The 10,046-nt window shown below is 36.6% G+C and overlaps 1 pseudogene; it reads left to right on the forward strand.

The window, feature by feature from the left end:
• On the forward strand, positions 1,731–2,479 carry LOC104748639 (annotated as a pseudogene).

The raw sequence follows: 10,046 nt of genomic DNA on the forward strand, positions 1-10,046 counted from the left end.
CTTGTCTTAGATTTATATGTCTAGAGATTAGCTCAAAGCTGTTTGAGGTTTGTTGACCAAGTTAGATAACCACAATGATTAGTTCAGCCCATGAATCCCTCCTCAAGGCCTTCTTTGTTTATTGATTTTTAAGTCTTAATCCTGCTGCTAGCTTGTTGTTTGATACGTTTTTGCATTGCTCTGTTTTTATTGTGTTGCTCTGTTTTTGCGTTTAGTCCAGCTCGACCCTGCACTCGATCTACACTCGATCGAGTGCTTGCTCGAGTTCTTCCCCATAATTCTTGTTTATGCTTTGTAGTTGTCTCTGTTTCATTCTAGTTTCATTTCTGTTGCATTCACTTAGCTTCCTGTTCATTACTTGCCTTGCATTAGTTCATTTCTTGCATTACAATAGTTTCTATTTCTGTTCTTGTTTTATAACTGCTATAATTATTCTGTTTCATTTGCATTTAGCTCTTAGTTCTTGTAGTTTTACTTTCTGCATTTTACATTTTCATCATAGGATTGTTAGTGACAAACATCCTTTACATTTGGCTTGACTTAGTCTCATATGCATGTCTTAATTGTTCACAAACACTCAGATAGGATTGACACCTCTTATACTGCAACTGCATAAGGGGAATTGAAACACCTTACCATCCATTCATTCATATCTCACCATTGCATACATTCATTATCCACACCACCAAATAAATACTTGTTTCAGTGAGAATGACTACTTCTAATCATTGAGTGTCAATTTTTTGTTTTAAATTCATCTTCTTTGGTTCATGAAATTGTTGTTTTTGGTGGATTTGGTGACAGAGACCGATGATGATTTGAAGATTTCGTCTTTAATCCTCTCAAGCAGCTTTTCCCAACCACAAGGTGATTATTCTTTCTCTGTTGAATTCCCCTTTTGTTGTTAGCTCCGCCTTATCATGAGAGTTTTGCTATGGAATTAGCATATTGGAGGAGAAACTACTGCTGCACTCGGTGTGACAGAACTAACTGATGAACAAACTTGAATTGTTTGTCCTCTTGATGGAACAACTAATTTCGTTCATGGGTAACATATATATTTAGATACGTTTTTGCCTAATTTCCATTTGAATGAATGTGTGTGTTTTGATTATGCAGAAACTCCAAAATTGTTAGCTGACTTACTTTAGGCAATAGAGAATTTAATAAATGTCTACGTTTGTGAGGGTCCGGTCTTAGGTAGTTTTCAGCGACTACTTTTACAGTTCTTTGATGTGGCTAATTGAGAAAAGAATCTCATTAGTCAAATCGCCTTCGATAAAACAAGTGCAAAATTCATAAATATATCTTATAACATAATTTTTTTACTATGTTTTACTTATAAACTTTTATAAACGTAATACATGTAGATGAGGAAATGGAAATCGTGGGAGAAAGAGACTCAAAGAGTAGAGTATCTAGCAGCAAACAGTGAGATTCTGTATTTTCTACTACTAAACTACATGCAATACATATCACTAATTTCTTATTTGATGAAATTTGTTAAATCATTTTTCTTCTTCTGTAATTTAAAGATCCAAATAGGTTTAGAATGACTGGAGATACCACATTTGCTCGACGACACCTCATTTCTTGGACTGAAACATCGTTTCAACTTTAAATTGTAAGTTAGTACATAGTCTCCATCTTTTCTAATAACTTTATTAGTGAGCAGATGTCTCAAATACAAAGATTAGTAATTACTATCTCTTTTGCTTTTATAAGAAATGTTTCTTCAGTCAATTTTTCAACTCGGTGGCGAAAATTGATTAACCATAGAGTAGAAGAGTTCATTTTCATCAAGTTATGACTGAGAACCATTTTTATAGCTTTATAACCATGGAGAATAAGAGTTCATTGTCAAAATGCAACCAGTTCACTTCTTTTTCTTTCCCTTTGTTTGGTATGATCAAATCTTTGTCATCTGTCTTTTCAGATGGTTTTTTTTGCTCAAGCATTTGTCTCCAAGTTGTGGCCTCTTCTTCAGCACCAACAATGTGTTTCTGAGAAGCAGAGCAAAGATCTCGACTTTCAAACTTCGATCAAACGCGAAGATTATGACGATGATGATGATGGTCTTTTCAGAGAATATGTAGTGATGGTGATGAAGTGCTTAGGCCTTCTCGCTGATCCATGAAGCGGCTGATCCATGAAGCGAGGGGCTTCAAACGACACAGTTCAAGGAGCTTTGTAATCTGTTTGAAGAGAAAGTGCCAAGCTTGGAGAAAGTGAAGCAAGAAGACATCAAACAGAGATGGTTTATCGATGCAATAAATTTGCCAAGCATTTTGACTGCCCTTGGCTTAAAGCAAGGATCTAACGGTAAGCGTTGCAGGAGAATGATCAGATCATTTGATGGAAGTAAAGACGAATTGATTTCTATTGATTTGTGAAATTCATGGAGAACAATCTATTAGTTTATTATCCCTTTTTTCTTCTTGCCTTGTCTGTTAATATTGTTGTCTCGAAACCTTTTTAAAATTTCTGAACTGTCATAAAAAATTCACTAAAACTAATGAGAATGGAGATAATTGTCACAGACTTGAATACTCTTCGAAAACATAGAGGCTAAGCCTAACAAATGCCGTCAAATTTGTTATATTCACACCTATAATCGTAATTATATTTATAAAGTACAGACAAAGAATTATGAGCTTATGACTTCACAATTTCAAATATACACCAAAATATTGACAAAATACCTTAAACGAGTGGCCAACTAATGTTTATGGAAAATACTAATATTATATAATTAAAAATTTATTACTTAAAAGGGTTTATTAATTGACCAAATATATGTTTTGCCGTTGTTTTTTGAAGTAATTTAATTTATTTATTGAGTACATATAATTTCAGAAACCATAATTCAACTTTGATTAAAGTCCGGTCTATTTTCAGTATTAGGACAAGAAATCGTATATGCTAACTAAAACGGGTAATTCGAGTAATGAAAAAGTATACTCTAACATTAAAAATTATTTTATTTTCCTCGCTTAAAAATTAGTTTTAAAAACAAATTCGCATTTAATGGGAATTTGAGGATTTTGTAGTTAAGGAAATAAATATTAATTTATATTTAAACACAACATTTTGGTATATTGTGGGAATCAGGAATCAAAGATTTTTCTTTTGACTAACAAACATTAATTAGATCTTTTTCAACCATATATTTTGTTATAGATATGGATAGTTTCAACATTTAAATATAAAATATAAATAGTCCTAAAATAAATATTATAAGTTTTGCAATTAACAGATTCATATTAAAAAAGAAATATGACAATAACGAATTACTTTGAGATGTTTATTTTTAGAATTTTGTATATCTTTGAAAATAATTTGAAAGTTTTTGAGAATTTCTTACCCAAAATGTTTTAATAAAATATTGTCTATAAGGTAATTATTTCAAAGATAGTTATGGACCACAAATTTTTTTGGCAGTGTGAAATGGACATGACAGGATAGGACGAGACTATATGACATGTAAAGAACTACTTTAAGATGGATATTTTGAGAGTTTTTTAGAATTATGATCTACTAACTATATAAAAATTAAATATTCAAATGAAGATTCTATTTATCTACATTTTTAGCCAGACTTTTTAAAAAAAATTATTTTCTAATGGGAAATTATTTAAAAGAGTAAAGTTATGGGCATAAAATATGTCTTCTATTTCAAATAGATACGTCTAGGTTATATTCACGTAATAATCCAATTAAATCCAAACTGAAAAACGATATTTGGTTTAACACCCTTAAACAAACTGAGAGAAATATTTTGATTAGTTTAGTATACACGTGAAAAAAAATCACTAGCTGTGTTTGGTTATTATGAAGATAATATTATAGTTCAATTTCATATCATTAAATTTCTTAAACTTTAACTAATTTGGGTAAGAATTGACTATGTTATAAATAAGGAACTACTTTGAGACATCTATTTTGAGAATTTTAGATATTAGGGAGGTCACCAGACCCTCCTAACTTCTTACTAGGTCCATTTTTGGTTATATGGCGAGACGGTTTAGGTCGATATTGATAGAATTTTAAAATATAATTAATTTGGTGCTATAACAAAGATAATCATCATTTTATTATTTTATCATTTTATTAACGCCATCAATATTAAAATATTATACATATTTAAAATGATTAAATTATGATTATGTAGTAAAAACAAATTGTTGTGCCATATCCCACGGGTTAAATACTACGCCAACTAATCACCATTTCCTATATAAACAACACAACTATCGAAAGTCAAACAAATTATAATTTACTCCACAAAATATTTTGAGAATTTTTGTAAATTATATTTTTTACTAACTAACTGTAAATTAAATATCTAAATGGAGAGTTTAAAACACAAATTTTAAATATTAAGGAGGTCAACTAATCTCTATAAAAATATTATTTAACGAATAATTATTTAAAAGAGAATGAACATAAGACAGAAAAATTCTGATGGATATGGGACGAGAGGAGAGAACGAGAGGAGACGGGATCAGGAATGATAAAATGGGACAGGACTGTAAGAGACGTATTTCCCGTTCCAAAGTAGATACGTCTAGGTTATATACGTGTAATAATCCAAATTAAAACCAAATTGAAATATGATATTTGGATTTCATTCCAATATTGTACAAATACTTAAAATTATATAGTTATATGAAAATAATAAAAAATCAATAAAACCCAATCTATACCCAAAATACCACTACCTTTAAAGGCCTAAACGGATATTTGGGCCCAATCAATGTAAGAAAAGGAAAAAAATAAACACCCGAATGTAAGTAAATTCAAAACCGTATAAAAAATTACTAACTTACAAATTTTGTAACACAATCACAAAAAAAAATTGACTAACATTCTCACACATTTCATTTAATACGTATTCAAAAAAATAAACAAGGAACTACAACCACGTATAGAAACATACAAAAAACAAGCAATCAAACGGATAGCAGGTAATAAAAAAAACAATGCAAAAACAATTACATCCACAAACAACTTATACATTACAATCTACAAATATTCAATTTAAATAATTGAAAAACAAAACGCAATTTAAAATAAACATAACTAATATAATATAAAAATGTAAAACTACACAGTAGATTGTACTTAATGCAAAAAAAGCAAGCAAGATAGCCAAAACCACCATTTTTTCAAAAAATAAAAAACAGCAAAAAATAGCAACCAAAATATAAAGAGAAAATAACAAAACACTTTATAAATATCCACCAAAATAACATATAGCACACCCTAATCAAACTCAAATTAATCACAACTAACAACTACAACAAAGCAACAATTTTAAGTACACAATGTTAACTTCTCATCATAATTATTTAAAAAAACATTAAAAAATATAGAAAATGATCTCAAATTTTGAAAAGTAAACAGCACACTAAATTATACTTACTGCAAAACCTATTTTTTTTAAAAAATATCCAACAAACAACATAAGTACCCAAATCAATATAAAAACAGACATAAGATGACTTTACATAACAAAAAAATAATATACACAAAAAAAACGAAATACACCGTCATCTAACTCCAGCGCGTAGCGCGGATCAATTGCTAGTATATTATAACATTTGAGTAGTGTTATGATATAGCTATGGTAGAAGCTCCTAACATAGCGTGTAAAATGACTTATAATATTATTTTAAAAAATTAGAAAAACGCGATAACAAAGCATTTCGTTACTGCTATGGTAGAAGACTTTACCATAGCATACGTATCTGGCGCTATCGTATTTGTGGTACCTACTATAACAGTGGCCTAACATAGCGTTTGTGAAAAAGCTATGAATAATGTATTATAGTGTTCCTCTATTGCTATCAATGTAGATATTTGTTGTAGTGGAGACTCAATTTTCGCAGGCAACGACGCATAGATCAAAGCATTTAAAACAGGTACGATACTAATCCATGAAGTTCCATAGGTAAGTGGTATGTGCTTCCTATGACACGACACATACGCAAGTTTTTGGCGATGCACACACACTTTAGATCATAGTTAGTTCATGAGGCTAACTTAAAGAATTAAAGTATAGAATAAACATAATATAAATCTAACAAACCCTAAAAATTGCCACCTAAACTAAGATCATCTCCCCCTTTGATTATCCCTTTAAACACAACTAGAAAAATACTATAGCATGTTTAAGGGAATCATCAAAGCAAGGTTTAATAAACTCATAAACACAAAAGAATAAATAGAGAAAAGGGTTTTAGATATTACTTCAATGATTGTCAAACAAAGTTGTAAGATCTTCTCCCTTATGAAAACTAGAACAAAGCAATTAGAATAGAAAAGAGCTTGGTGATCTCCAAGGGAGATGAACGGCGGACGGCGAGAGAGGTTGTGTAGCTTCTCTGGTCGTTTTAGGGCTGCTCCCTTAGGGTATGAATGAGGCATAATGAAGACACAATGAAGGCACACTCTAAACCCTAGGACTTAAATGAGTATTTATAGGGTTTTGAAGGCTTAGGGTTTTGTAAGGGTAAAAACGACTTATCTTGTTAAGCGCATGGCAAGGGGCGGCATAGGAAGGTTCTAGACTGTCGTGACTCCTCCGGGCCAGGCCGCCGTGAATGTTGCTAATCGGGCCGTCATAAAAAGCCTATCGGCTGGATGGTTCTCCTTAGGTCGGTTTATAACACGTCTCGTTAAATCGGGATAACACGTCTCCTTAGGTCGACCGACACCAACCCATAAATCACGATCCGAGCCTCCCTTCAAGCTCCTTTTCACCACAAATCCCTAATCCGCCACAACCATCGATTCTTTAATCGATCTAACACTAAAACAACACAACTTACCTGGATAACAGCCATGAGAAAACCTCTTTGTTTCTCCCAATCCACCACCAATATCGCATCCTTCCCCTCTCACAAGAAGAAGATGGATCTCCCTTCTTCACCTCTTATGTTACAAGCACAAGGTGTCTCTTCTTCCAGCATCCTTGATGCACGACGAAGGAGAAGCTCCCCTCATGCCCACTGCTCGATCTCCTCTTCTCCCTCATACAAAAACCCCTTCCCTTTCCTGTCTATCCCCCAATCCGCATCCTTTCTCTCTTTCTCCTAAAGAGACCAAAACACACCTCTGCTCGCTTCTATCTTCCTTATAACAAAAAGACGACCAAATTAATCATAAGTCACCGCAACAAAGTTGTTGGTGTCAACCGACACCCTTTAGTTTCGCGCGACACCCACCCCGAACAACACTTCTGGTTCGTGGGCGTTAGAATTCTCCCCCTCTAACAATAGATTTGTTCTCAAATCTAAAAACACGTCTATCCACAAGACGCATCCTACCACCAACGTAACAATACACGCCACTAGCAAACTCACTAGTCAACTCAACTCTGGCTCTCTCGGCCAGCACAATCTTGACCCTCCCGGTTATGACTAATGAAAAATCAAAGATTGAACTCATCCGGTTACAATGCTTATCCCCACATCCTTGACACTTTTGCCTCCAACTCATCTACTCTTAGGTCGCAACCTTCGAGTTATACCGATATCACTCTAAGACCCCCGTCTTTGAGCAATACCGTCTCACCCTTGGGTCGTCACCCTCGAGATATCTGTACGAGGTGAACAACTATCACCTCTGCCACTCTCAGGAGCGAAGTCCCACGAGCTAGCAATATCTAGGGAATCCTCCGTCCCCTCAGGAGAGCCTACATATCCTCTGCCATCATTAAGACCGCAGTCCCTCGAGCTATCGGTATCTAGGGAACCCCTTGTCCCCTCAGGAGAATCCCCATCTCCTCATGAGCTGTTCAGGACCCCCCATCCCTATAACAAGCATGTCATAACGTCTATAAGAATTTCCTCAACCAGGACCACCACCGTGATCCTCTTAAAACATCGCAATGTCCTTGCAACCACCATATTTCCTCCCGGAACATCACCACCAGCCTGTCCATTCTGAGGCCAAACTCCAAAACATCCCAACCATTTTGGATGTTCCCACACACTATTTCCAACAATAGACAAGTTCTAGAAATTCAAATGACATCAACCCATAAATCACGAACCGAACCTCCCTTCAAGCTCCTTCTCGCTGCAAATCCCTAATCTGCCACAACTATCGATCTAACAATAAAACAACAGAAACTACATGGATGAGTCATGAGAAAGCCTCCTTGTCTCTCCCAATTCACCACCAATCTCCCATCCTTCCCCTCACACATGAAGAAGATGGATCTCCCTTCTTATCCTCTTATGCTCCAAGCAAAAGGTGTCTCTTCTTCCAGCATCCTTGATGCACGACAAAGGAGAAGCTCCCCTCATGCCCACTGCTCGATCTCTTTTTCTCCCTCACACAAAGACCTCCTTCCCTTTCCTGTCCATCCCCCAATCCGCATCCTTTTTCTCTTTCTCCCAAAGAAACCAAAGCACACCTCTCCTCGCTTCTATCTTCCTTAGAGCGACATGACGGCCAACCCCCTAACAAGGACATTGAGATATCCATTATATACTCGAGCCCTAGGGTTTCGCTAACCCAAACCAAACTAAACCGAAAATTTAAAACATAAATTGCCATACCAAAGTTGTTGGTGTTGACCGACACCCTTTAGTATTGCTCGACACCCAGCCCAAACAGTACTTTTGGTTCGCGGGCGTTACATTACCAAAAATACTGAGTGAAGTGATCATTCCATCTACTGGGCTATACATACAAACGATTAAAAAAATACAAACAATGCATAAAAGTAATCAAACTAGACAACATAAAAACTTGGTTTTGACCGACACCACTCGTTGCCACCGTCAACACTGATACTTGGTGTCGACCGACACTGATGCGAGCGCCGGTCGTCTCATGGTACGGACAGGAATGAGTGCTCTTGGGTCGATTGAACTAGGAGCAACTTCTCTCGGACAAGGCGCGGTGGTTCGACTCTAAAGAGAAAAAAACGGTGGAAACAGAGTTTGGCGGTAAACAGACGAGCGAAACAAAAGATCGACTCCTGGTCACGGCGTCGGTCGTGTGACCGAGCGGTTATGGTAGCGATACGGTATGGAAACGGACGGCGGCTAGCGAACCGAGTAAGAAACTCGACCTCGGTTCACTAGGGAAAGATGGAGTCGAAGCGGAACACAACGAACGATCGAGACCAAACGCCGTACGATAGAGATGGGCGGAAGGGTGGATCGAATCGACGACACATGGGAGATGGCACGGCCCGTGATACGGTCGGACTAGAAGGTCTCGAACCTTCTAGGTTTTCTCTGGAGCCAAGTCCCGGACTTGAGCGGAAGAGAGGAGTGAGACAAGAAACAAAGATTCTCTCTTTGGAAATAAATTCAATCTTCAAGTCTGATTTTTACAATGAGAGTTTAGGCCTTTTTATAGGAAGGCTTATATAAGGGAGACACTAAAACCCTAGACACGCGGCCAGAGCTAAGGAGCACACATGTCCCTAAAAGCAAAAGCAAAAGTAAAACAAGGCAAAGACCAATCCAACGGTCATAAGAGGGTTCAAAGGGAAATAAAGAAAAGAAGGAAAGAAATAGAAATGCCACGTCATTGGCTGGACGCGGTGGATAGGATCTTCACTTCCTTGGCCCATAAGCATGTCAATAAATGTTTCCAAGTCATGAGCCAAGCGGGGACGAAGTGGAGATGCACTAGAGTTTCCTGCCTCGTTAAAACCTCTTTGGTAAACCCATTGGGACAAACCCGAAGTAGGAAAAAGAGTACAGCTCCATCTAATGACTTAGGGGTGTCTTCACACTAGCCTGATGGTGAAGACACGCGAATCAAGCTTCCCAAAGCTGGTCGCGCCCTAGGCTCTTCTTTGGTGATGCTAGCCATGAGCCCTTGGTGTAAAGGTTGGAGCTTGGCTTGAACTACCCATTAGATGAGTTGTCTTGCTCCTCCTTTATGATCCTTGGAGACTGGTTGGTGTCGAACATCACTAGGACGGCCGGTCCCAAGTTGTCCGGCGGGTGGTACGAGTAGCCGAGAGGTGTCCGGGTGTTGTCCGAATGGTGGCCGAGAGGTGTCCGAGAGATGCG

This window comes from Camelina sativa, chromosome 15 (genome assembly GCF_000633955.1).
Source record: "Camelina sativa cultivar DH55 chromosome 15, Cs, whole genome shotgun sequence".
NCBI lineage: Eukaryota > Viridiplantae > Streptophyta > Magnoliopsida > Brassicales > Brassicaceae > Camelina > Camelina sativa.